This window comes from Triticum dicoccoides, chromosome 7B, assembly GCF_002162155.2.
Source record: "Triticum dicoccoides isolate Atlit2015 ecotype Zavitan chromosome 7B, WEW_v2.0, whole genome shotgun sequence".
Classification (NCBI taxonomy): Eukaryota; Viridiplantae; Streptophyta; class Magnoliopsida; order Poales; family Poaceae; genus Triticum; species Triticum dicoccoides.
In genome coordinates, this window is record NC_041393.1 from 609,690,298 (window position 1) to 609,703,065 (window position 12,768).

The window sequence follows — 12,768 nt, forward strand, 5'->3', positions numbered from 1 at the left end:
ACACACACACAATATAAGATCTCTTACAAAATCCCCTAACATCTGAACTCAACTTCCACATGGTAGTCTTCGTGTTTGTCGATGACATGGTCAAGAAAGAATCCCGCCAATTCCTTTTGAATTGCTCGTATGCGATCTTGTGGTAGAAATTCATCCCGCATCTGCCACATCTAATTTCAAGAAGGGGGTCAATACATATTGAAACTCAACACAAATGATGGTAATAAAATAAAATTGTGAATATTATTGCTTACACACTTCATATTGTTGTTTAGAGTAGCCCCGCTCACAGGTGGTGTGGTGGATAAACTCGCAAATGTAGTATCCACATAAATCATTTTCGGATTCCTGCCACAACCACTTTACAAGAAATAGAGGTCAATCAAACTGATAAGCAAGCTTGCTAAATGGTATTGATGAAACTAGTTAGAATCAATGGGAGATGCGCGGAACTAGCTAGTAGCTAGTACTTACTTTCGAGTGGTTAAATCGCAGCTGCCCCGGCAGTCCCGGAGCTTGTGCGGTGAACTATTTTCAAACCCTGCTAGACAAAGAAAACAATTACTTGATATCAAGAAATGAACAAAGTTGCCGATATGATGCGATAATGATTTGAACTTACTTCTCAAGCATTTTAGTCATGGTCGCATACTCCTCCGGATTTTTTCGTTTGGAGTCTATGATGGTTACTAGTCCCTACTCAAGCTTAATCTCTAGCAGAATAAAGTGGAAGCTGCGCACGCATGCATAACTCATCAATTACATTACTATAACCTCAAGTAATAAGGGAAACTGAATATGCACAAGACAGTAACACTCACTTGTATTCGTAAGGAAAGAGTATTGTAGCTTTGTTTCGATTTTGAAGTAAAGATGCGAGCAAGTTGGCCTCGGTTTCTCTGGCAGAGTGTTTAACACTCCATTCATCCATGAGATTTATGTTAATGAACTCAATATCACCTACTTGTCTTTTCTTCAATTCGGCGATCTTCAATCTGCATAATATAATGAGGATAATTATATATACATGCAATGAAAGAGCTGAGCGATATATAGAGACTTAATTAATTACAAAGAAGTAGTACTTACAGACATCAGCAAGTGATGATTGTTTTATCAAGTGCCTTTTGATTGAAAAACTGGAAGAACTCCTCATATGGAACTAACAACAGATCAATTCCAACGAGGTCGTGCTCCTCTTTAACTCTCAGCGACAAAGTATTTTTCCCAGACTTCCTGCAAATGTCCATGTACCAATCATGAAATCTTCGCATCATCGTTGCTAGGGAAGTACCAGGTCTGACGAGAGGCTTCCCGTGCTCGATTCTTAATGTGTCCACCTCCATTGTTTCAAAAAAAATTGCATCGTCATCGGTCATGTAATCTCCAGGATTGGTACCGGGCAGCATCCCTGCAAGATTAGCGACGATATCGCTAGACACATTGAGTGGGGGGCACGATTGCTTCGGTTGTTCGTCGAGCTGGGGAATTCTTTTCCCTTTTCTTCGTTCTGCCAGCCTTTGATCACTGCAAGTGCTTCCCGACCGCTCCGCTTCCTTATATGTTCTTTCAATGATGCGGTCATAGTTGGATTGCGGCGGAGGCTGTGATGATCGCTGCAAGGCATCCAAAGTGTGCTTCGCTTTCACTGGATCTATCTTCTCCTCCGGAGATGGATGTTTCTTAGCTTTTACTGATTGAAAGAAGTCATTCACTTGGCCTTCAGAGATCTTGTGGTTTTGCTCATCGCTCCTCTCGTATGATAACTACTCTAGAGGCTTGAGACACGATGGACCGAATTTGTATTACCTCCCGCCTTTGGCTGTACTGCTAGACATCGGAGCAGTCGGAGCGGTTGCGGTTGTCTTCTTTCGTTGCTGAAGAGGCGGATAAGCCGAAGGCGGACTGCTACGACGTCTGTGTTCCATCGGCGCTTACGAGGCGGTGAAGGAGGAGGTGGGCTGCTCGGACACGCCGGAGCAGGCGGAGAAGGAGGCGGAGTACTGCCGCCCTCACGCACCGGAGCAGGAGGCGGAGTGCCATGATCACTCGCCGGAGGAGGAGGAGGAGGTGTAGTGCCCAGCTAACTAGCAGGAGTCATGAAGTTCAGAAGCTTGATGTGCTCCTTCCGCCATAGACACGGAGTATGCATAGCAAGACCCAGCTGAGTCTCCCCATCACCTGTAGGGTGGTCAAGCTGGAGCTCCTCAAATCACTCCGTTATTTTGTCCACCATCACAATAGCATAGCCTTGTGGAATCGGACGGCAGTGAAAAGTTGCTCCGAGTGAAGGAGGAAACACAGAGCCGACAACCGTCTTGACTTTGAGCGGAAGCCATTGCGTCATAAGGTGGCACTGGTGTGAATCCGTGATAAAATCCACGGGGTAGCTAGGACCCGTCAAGTCAGACTGCTGAACGAGCTTGGTCGAAGCCACGCTGCTTCTCCGCTGAGATGGCGAGGTAGCTTCTAGGGTAGCTTCTTGGGCAGGATTTCGCAGTTGCTGGTTCTCAACATCTTGTCGTTCCTTTAGCTTTCGTACCCTTGCCTTAAGCTCTTGCAGTTTGTTGTGCTCCACTTTCCTCCTCCTCTCTTGGGTTTTGTAACCGCCTGCGTCGGGAAACCCAACCTTCCACGCAACAGAGCCTGGCGTGCCTCGTGTTCGTCCAGGGTGTGATACATCTCCAACATATCTATAATTTTTTATTGTTCCATGCTATTATATTACCTATTTTGAATGTTTATGGGCTTTATTTTATACATTATTATCATTTTTGGGACTAACCTACTAAGAGGAGGCCCAGCCCGTATTGATGTTTTTTGCCTATTTCAGTATTTCGAAGGAAAGGAATATCAAACGAAGTCCAAACGGAATGAAACCTTCGGGAGCGTGATTTTTGGAACGAATGTGATCCAGAGGACTTGGAGTGCAAGTCAAGAAGCAGCCGAGGCTCCCACGAGATAGGAGGGCGCCCCCCTGTCTCGTGGGCCCATCGGGCGTCCACCGACGTACTTCTTCCTCCTATATAAGCCTACGTACCCCGAAAACATCCAGGAGCAACCTGAAACACAATTTCCACCACCGTAACCTTCTGTATCCGCGAGATCCCATCTTGGAGCCATCGCCAGCGTTCTGCCGGAGGGGGAATCCACCATGGAGGGCTTCTACACCAACATCCTTGCCCGTCCTATGAGTTGTGAGTAGTTTACCACAGACCTACGGGTCCATACTTATTAGCTAGATGGCTTCTTCTCTCTTTTTAGATATCAATACAATGTTCTTCCCCTCTCTTGTGAAGAACTATTCGATGTAATCTCTTTTTGCGGTGTGTTTGTCAAGATCCGATGAATTGTGGGTTTATGATCAGATTTATCTATGGATAATAATTGAATCTTCTCTGAATTCTTTTATATGATTGAGTTATCTTTGCAAGTCTCGTCGAATTATCAGTTTGGTTTGGCCTACTAGATTGATCTTTCTTGCCATGGGAGAAGTGCTTAGCTTTGGGTTCAATCTTGCGGTGTTCTTACCCAGTGACAGAAAGGGTTGCAAGACACGTATTGTATTGTTGCCATCAAGGATAAAAAGGCGGGGTTTATATCATATTGCTTAAGTTTATCCCTCTACATCATGTCATCTTGCTTAATGTGTTACTCTGTTCTTATGAACTTAATACTCTAGATGCATGCTGGATAGCGGTTGATGTGTGGAGTAATAGTAGTAGATGCAGGCAGGAGTCGGTCTACTTGTTGCGGACGTGATGCCTATATACATGATCATGCCTAGATAACGTCATAATTATTCGCTTTTCTATCAATTGCTCGACAGTAATTTGTTCACCCACCATAATACTTATGCTCTCGAGAGAAGCCTCTAGTGACACCTATGGCCCCCGGGTCTATCTCTTATCATATTTGCTTCCAATCTACTTTTATTTGCATCTTTATTTTCTGCATCTATATTATAAAATACCAAAAATACATTTATATTATCATATTATCTCTATCAGATCTCACTTTTGCAAGTGGCCGTGAAGGGATTGACAACCCTTTTGTCGCGTTGGTTGCGAGTTCTTTGTTTGTTTGTGTAGGTTCGTGGGACTTGTTGAGAAGCCTCCTACTGGATTGATACCTTGGTTCTCAAAAACTGAGGGAAATACTTACGCTACTGTGTTGCATCACCCTCTCCTCTTCGAGGAAAACCAACGCAAGCTCAAGACGTAGCAAGAAGGATTTCTGGCGCCATTGCCGGGGAGGTCTTCGCTCAAGTCAAGACATACCAAGTACCCATCACAAACTCATCTCCCTCGCATTTACATTATTTGCCATTTGCCTCTCGTTTTCCTCTCCCCCACTTCACCCTTGCCGTTTTATTCGCCCTCTCTTTCTCAATCTACCTCCTCTCTTTTCCGTTTGCCTTTTTCCGTTTGCTCGTGTGTTAGATCGTTTACCTCGTCGTTATGGCTAGTCCTCCTATCCTCTTTATTACTCCCAAACATGAAATCCTCAATTTCAAACAAAGGGGGGAGAAAATTTAAAAGATGCTTGGCATAGAATTTGCATTTCTCAAAATAGATCTACTAGGAAGCTTTCTACTTCCGTTCTTCTCCGCAATTTTTATGTAGGCATTACTCCTTGGAATAGACGTGTTCTTGATACTGTTGCCGGAGGTGATTTCTTGCCTAGCCATACGTTTGATTCTTATAATGCTATGTTAGATTTGTTTGGCCCACCACCTCTTTTGGTTAATGGAATTGTTTTAACTTTAGAACACATTATGCAATGGCTTGATATTATTGAAAAAAAAATTGCCACTGTTGAGTCAATTGAAAATTTGGATAAAAAGATTCATAATCATATCACCCAATATGGATCTAGGGTTGGAGTTACTTTGAAAAATCTTAAAGAGAAAGAACCTATAGTAAATGAGAGAATAGATCTAGACTCTACTAGAATCGGTAAACTTGAGGATATCATTACAAACTTAGGTTCCGCTTTTTCCTCTATGAAAAACACTCCAAACCCCTCTACTAAAACTGCCAAGTTTATTTATGTCCCTAAAAATAAGGGTGATTCTTCTAATAAGGGAGACGCGGATCTCAAATCCATAAGCGTTTATCCCAATTGTTTTTCTATCATTAAGGAACCTTTTGCTACCAATGAATTTCTTGAATTTTTGCCTAAAGGTTTAACCATTGCTAAAAGGAGAGAAAACCCTAGAGATCACAAGTGCTCTATGAATGAATCAAGTGCCAAAGATGGCACTACTTAGATCTATCTTCGCTTTTATGCCTAGCTAGGGGCGTTAAACGATAGCGCTAGTTGGGAGGCAACCCAATTTTCTTTATGTTCTTTGTTTTGTTCCTGTTTAGTGTTAAATTTTGTTTCTACTTTATGTTTAGATGTGTTTTCATGTTTTATTTAGTGTTTGTGCCAAGTAGAACCTATAGGATAAACTATGATGATAGTTGATTTGATTCTGCTGAAAAACAGAAACTTTGCGCTCACGAGAAAAATTCAATGAATCACAGAAACGAGCTTTTGCTGATTCTTTTTGCTGCTGATCAATAAACAAATTTTTTAGAACGTCCTATTTTGGTAGAATTTTTAGAGTTCCAGAAGTTTGCGTTAGTTACAGATTGCTACATACTGTTCTGTTTTTGACAGATTCTGTTTTTCGTGTGTTGTTTGCTTATTTTGATGCATCTATGGCTAGTATGTAAGGGTATGAACCATAGAGAACTTGGAATACAGTAGTTTTAACACCAAAATAAATAAAGAATGAGTTCATTACAGTACCTTATGTGGTGGTTTTGTTTTCTTTCACTAACGGAGCTTATAAGATTTCCTGTTGAGTTTTGTGTTGTGAAGTTTTCAAGTTTTGGGTAAAGCTTTTATGGACTATGGAATAAAGAGTGGCAAGAGCCTAAGCTTGGGGATGCCCAAGGCACCCCAAGATATTTAAGGATAGCCAAAAGCCTAAGCTTGGGGATGCCCCGGGAAGGCATCCCCTCTTTCGTCTTCGTTCATTGGTAACTTTACTTGGAGCTATATTTTTATTTACCACATGATATGTGTTTTGCTTGGAGCGTCGTGTATTATATTGGTCTTTGCTTTTTAGTTTACCACAATCATTCTTGATGTAACACAACTTTTGGGAGAAGCCTATTTGCTTAGGATTTGATAGAATGCTCTATGTGCTTCACTTATATCTTTTGAGCTTGATAGTTTTTGCTCTAGTGCTTCACTTATATCTTTTAGAGCACGGTGGTGGATTAATTTTGAAGAAATTGCTAGTCTCTCATGCTTCACTTATATTATTTTTAGAGTCTTTTAGAACACATGGTATTTGCTATGGTTATGAATTGGTCCTAGAATGATGAGCATCCAAGTTGGGTATAATAAAAATTATCATAGGAAGTGAATTGGATGCTATGATCAACTTGATAGTTGATAATTGTTTTGAGATATGAAGGTAGTGATATTAAAGTCATGCTAGTTGGGTGATTATGAATTTAAAGAATACTTATGTTGAAGTTAGAAAGCCCCGTAGCATGCACATATGGTTAAAGTTGTGTAACAAATTTGAAACATGAAGTGTAACTGGCTTGTGCATCCTTATGAGTGGTGGTCGGGGACGAGCGATGGTCTTTTCCTACCGATCTATCCCCCTAAGAGCATGCGCGTAGTGCTTGATTTTTGATGACTTCTAAATTTTTGCAATAAGTATATGAGTTCTTTTGACTAATGTTGAGTCCATGGATTATAAGCACTTTTACCTTTCCATCATTGCTAGCCTCTTCGGTACCATGCATTGCCCTTTCTCACCTTGAGAGTTGGTGCAAACTTCGCCGATGCATCCAAACCTCGTGATATGATACGCTCTATCACACATAAACCTCCTTATATCTTCCTCAAAACATCCACCATACCTACCTATTTATGGCATTTCCATAGCCATTCCAAGATATATTGCCATGCAACTTTCCACCGTTTCGTTCATCATCATCATGACATACATTACTTTTGTCATATTTCCACTGCATGATCATGTAGTTGACATCGTATTTGTGGCAAAGCCACCATGCATTATTTTCCATACATGTCACTCTTGATTCATTGTACCATCCCGGTACACCGCCAGAGGCATTTATATAGAGTCATATCTTGTTCTAGTTTCGAGTTGTAATTCATATGTTGTAATCAATAGAAGTGTGATGATCATCATTATTAGAGCATTGCCCAAAAAGAAAAAAGAAAAGGAAGGCAAAAAAGGCAAAAAGAAAAAAAAGAAAAAAAGAAAAAAAAGAAGAAAATAAATAAAAAGGGCAATGCTACTATCTCTTTTTCACACTTGTGCTTCAAAGTAGCACCTTGTTCTTTATGAGTCTCATATATTGTGCTTCAAAGTAGCACCATGTTCTTCATGTAGAGAGTCTCATAGGTTGTCACTTTCATATACTAGTGGGAGTTTTTCATTATAGAACTTGGCTTGTATATTCCTACGATGGGCTTCCTCAAATGCCCTAGGTCTTCGTGAGCAAACAAGTTGGATGCACATCCACTAGTTTTCTTTTGTTGAGCTTTCATTCATTTATAGCTCTAGTGCATCCGTTGCATGGCAATCCCTACTCCTCATGTTGACATCAATTGATGGGCATTCCCGTAGCCCGTTGATTATCCTCGTCAATGTGAGACTTTCTCCTTTTTTCTCTTCTCCACACAATCCCCAATCATTATTCTATTCCACCCATAGTGATATATCCATGGCTCACGCTCATTTATTGTGTGAAGGTTGAAAAAGTTTGAGATTATTTAAGTACGAAACAATTGTTTGGCTTGTCATCGGGGATATAGAAGTTGAGAACATCTTTGTGTGACGAAAATGAAGCATAGCACAACTATATGATTTTGTAGGGATGAACTTTCTTTAGCCATGTTATTTTGAGAAGACATGATTGCTTTTATTAGTATGCTTGAAGTGTTACTATTTCTTTTATCAATATGAACTTTTATCTTGAATCATTTGGATCTGAACATTCATGCCACAATTAAGAAAATTACATTGAGATTTATGCTAGGTAGCATTCCACATCAAAAATTTCTTTTTTATCATTTACCTACTCGAGGACGAGCAGGAATTAAGCTTGGGGATGCTTGATACGTCTCCAACGTATCTATAATTTTTGATTGTTCCATGCTATTATATTACCTGTTTTGGATGTTTATGGGCTTTATTTTATAAATTATTATCATTTTTGGGACTAACCTACTAACCGGAGGCCCAGCCCGTATTGCTGTTTTTTGCCTATTTCAATATTTCGAAGAAAAAGAATATCAAATGGAGTCCAAACGGAAAGAAACCTCTGGGAGCATGATTTTTGGAACGAACGTGATCCAGAGGACTTGGAGTGCAAGTCAAGAAGAAGCCGAGGCTCCCACGAGATAGGAGGGCGCCCCCCCCCCTGTAGGGCGCGCCCCCTGTCTCGTGGGCCCCTCGGGCGTCCACCGATGTACTTCTTCCTCCTATATAAGCCTACGTACCCCGAAAACATCCAGGAGCAACCCGAAACACAATTTCCATCGCCGTAACCTTCTGTATCAGCGAGATCCCATCTTGGAGCCGTCGCCGGCGTTCTGTCGGAGGGGGAATCCACCACAGAGGGCTTCTACGTCAACATCCTTGCCCCTCCTATGAGTTGTGAGTAGTTTACCACAGACCTACGGGTCCATAGTTATTAGCTAGATGGCTTCTTCTCTCTTTTTGGATCTCAATACAATGTTCTTCCCCTCTCCTGTGAAGAACTATTCGATGTAATCTCTTTTTGCGATGTGTTTGTCGAGATCCGAGGAATTGTGGGTTTATGATCAGATTTATCTATGGATAATAATTGAATCTTCTCTGAATTCTTTTATATGATTGAGTTATCTTTGCAAGTCTCTTCGAATTATCGGTTTGCCTACTAGATTGATCTTTCTTGCCATGGGAGAAGTGCTTAGCTTTCGGTTCAATCTTGCGGTGTTATTACCCAGTGACAGAAAGGGTTGCAAGACACGTATTGTATTGTTGCCATTGAGGATAAAAAGATGGGGTTTATATCATATTGCTTGAGTTTTTCCCTCTACATCATGTCATCTTGCTTAATGCGTTACTCTGTTCTTATGAAATTAATACTCTAGATGCATGTTGGATAGCGGTCGATGTGTGGAGTAATAGTAGTAGATGCAGGCAGGAGTCGGTCTACTTGCTGCGGACGTGATGCCTATATACATGATCATGCCTAGATAACGTCATAATTATTCGCTTTTCTATCAATTGCTCGACAGTAATTTTTTCACCCACCGTAATACTTATGCTCTCGAGAGAAGCCTCTAGTGAAACCTATGGCCCCCGGATCTATCTCTTATCATATTTGCTTCCAATCTACTTTTATTTGCATCTTTATTTTTTGCATCTATATTATAAAATACCAAAAATATATTTATCTTATCATATTATCTCTATCAGATCTCACTTTCGCAAGTGGCCGTGAAGGGATTGACAACCCCTTTGTCGCGTTGGTTGCGAGTTCTTTGTTTGTTTGTGTAGGTTCGTGGGACTTGCTGAGAAGCCTCCTACTGGATTGATACCTTGGTTCTCAAAAACTAAGGGAAAAACTTACGCTACTGTGCTGCATCACCCTCTCCTCTTCGAGGAAAACCAACGCAAGCTCAAGACGTAGCAGGGTGCTCAGGATTCCCGAGGGCCCTTGTGAGCTCATCATTCTCTCTGTCGGGAATGAACTTCCCTTCCCGCACTTTGTTTATTGCTTTCTGAAGCTTCTTGACGGGTGTTGCAAGTTGCTCATCCGTCCAGCAGCACTTCCCTGTTTCAGGGTCCAATGTTCCACCAGCCCCGAAGAACCAAGTCCTACAATGGTCTGGCCAGTGCAATGTCTCTGGTTCGACCCCTTTAGCAATTAGGTCCCGCTCAGCCTTGTCGCACAACGGCCGGGCTTTGAGGTAGCCACCTGACCCCGTGCGATGGTGATGCTCCTTCTTTGTAGCATTTATCTTGTTAATCACTGACATCTTCTTACTCCTCTTTGATGTCTTGTTGGCCACAAATGCGGGCCAGTGATCTCTTATCTTCTCAAATCGGTCGGTGAATTCTGGAGTCTTGTCTTGGTCGACACACATTCCTTTCAACTCATTCTTCCACCTCCTGAATAGATCTGTCATCTTCTTGAGAGCACAGGACTTGATCAATGGCTCTATAACTGGATTCTCCGGATCTTCCTCTTCTGGTAGGGTGAAATTTACCTTCAGCACTTTCCAAAGATCTTCTTTCTATCTATATTCGACAAAAGAAACTTGAAGCTCTTCCTTCTTAGGCTCATTCCATAGCTCGATGCTGACCGGGATCATGTCCCTAACAAGAACCCCGCACTGAGCAGAAAATTCTTCCTTGATCTGGAGGGGTTTAATTGGTTGGCCATCGCGCGCGATTTCTATGATCGTGAACCTTTCATCCGGGCGCAACTTTTTCTTCGGGCCTCGTTTCTTTACTGAAGTATTGCTTGATCCGAAGGGCTATATAAAAGAAGAAAGAAGAGTTAATATATATACATACCAAATATTTATAATGCATCAATTAGCTAGTCAGCACACGCTTAATATATATATATATATATATATATATATATATATATATATATATATATATATATAGACCTCGCCGGACTTTGCAACAGCTGATCCCGACTCCGTTCGGTCATCGGAGGCGTCATCACGGTCGCCGGAGCCACCATCATGATCATCACTTTCCTCCTCCATTGTTTGATCACCGTAGCATGCTTCCTATCCTTGCAGACCTTCTTCGATGTTGTTGAGAAACGACATGACATCACGTCCGTCGCAGATTATGTCCCCCAATATCTCTTCTTGTTCGAAGTCTCTTTGTTGATCCATAGTTTCTGCAAATATTACAACATGGAAATTAATATACAAACATGAGAGATGGATATATTGAAGTTATTAGGGAGGGGGTATATCGACAACAACGACATATACATAGAAAAAAATGTTATCAGGGAGGGGGTATATCGACCCCCCTCATGTCGAAGTTATCGGAGAGGGGGTATATCGACAACGACGACATATACATAGAACAAAATGTTATTGGGGAGGGGGTATATCGACCCCCCCCCTCATGTCGAAGTTATCGGAGAGGGGGTATATCGACCCCTCGACGACCCTCGACCCCTCGGCGACCCTCGACCCTTGATCCTAGCTAGTTCACGACCCTCGACCGCTCGGCGATCCACGACCCTCTACCCTAGTTCCGGACCCTCGATCCCCTCATGTCACGTTTGTCTAGTGTCAAAGGATTCAACAAAACCATGTCTTCATCATTAGGCGAAAGTAACAGACGCATGATGGTACGAAGTTCTCCAATATAAAATTATTCTGGAACAGAATCCCAGATAGGATAATTCGCTTTTTGGTCCAAAGTACAGCAAGAGCCTTCCGAATATTGCTATTTGGAAGGCCTTTGCTGAAATTTGTACCAAAAGGCGGATTATCCTATCCAGGACTCCGTTCCAAAATAACTTTCGAGAACTTCGTACCATCATGCCCCGGTTACTTCCGGCTAATGATGAAGCCATGGATTTCTTCAATACTTTGACACTAGGCAACCTCTCGACCCCTCGGCGATCCTTGACCCCTCGACGACCCTTGACCTTCGAACCCTCGGCCCCTCGACGACCCTCGAACCCTCAACCCTCGACCCTAGAACCCTCGAACCCTCGACCCCTCGACGACCTCGACCCTCGAACCCTCGACCCTAGAACCCTCAAACCCTTGACCCTCGACCGGCCTCGACGACCCTCCACCCTCTGTGACCCTCAACTCTCTAGCCTAGTTCCCGACCCTCGACCCCTCGGCGATCTTCGACACCCTCGTTCCTGATAATAATAATAATAATAATAATAATAATAATAATAATAATAATAATAATAATAATAATAATAATAATAATAATAATAATAATAAGAAGAAGAAGAAGAAGAAGAAGAAGAAGAAGAAGAAGAAGAAAAGAGGAGAAGAAAAAAAAGAGAAGAAGAAGAAGAAGAAGAATAAAAAATAGAATAAAGAAAGAGGAGAAGAAGAAGGAATAGAGGAGGAGAAGAAAAAAATTCTTCTTATTCTCCTTTATTCCTTCTTCTTCTCTTTTTTTTCTTCTACTTCCTCTACTTATTATTTTTCTCCTCTTCTTCTCCTTCTTATTCTCCTTCTTCCTTCTTCCTCTTTTACTCTTTTTCCTTATTTTCCATCCTCCTCGACGACCCTAACCCTAAACAGTACAACTTCCTCGACGTCCCCGCCTCTCTCATGAACAAAAAAAATCTATGAATAAAAAAAATCATATTCTATGAACAAAAAACATCATATTCCATCCACATCCATGCATACATCATATATATGATCATCTATGAACAAAAAAAATCATATTCTACAAAAAATTCATCATATATATGAACGAAAACAATTATGATAACAAGCATATATATCATCATATATATGAAAAAATAAGCATATATATGAAAAAACAAGCATATATATCATCATATATATGAAAAAAAACAAGGAAAGGAAGGGCGCCGGCTAGACCAAGGTGAGGAGGGGCAGGGGCGCGGGGTCGGCGGAGAGGACGGTGACGGCTATGACATCGACGGGGCAGGGGGCGCACACTCGGGGCAGGGGCGACGGCTCCTAAGGGGGCTG

The 12,768-nt window shown here is 41.7% G+C and overlaps 1 pseudogene; it reads right to left on the reverse strand.

Annotated features, from left to right (window-relative positions):
• Positions 1–12,768, reverse strand: part of LOC119339206 — a 61,596-nt pseudogene that overhangs the window by 25,864 nt on the left and 22,964 nt on the right.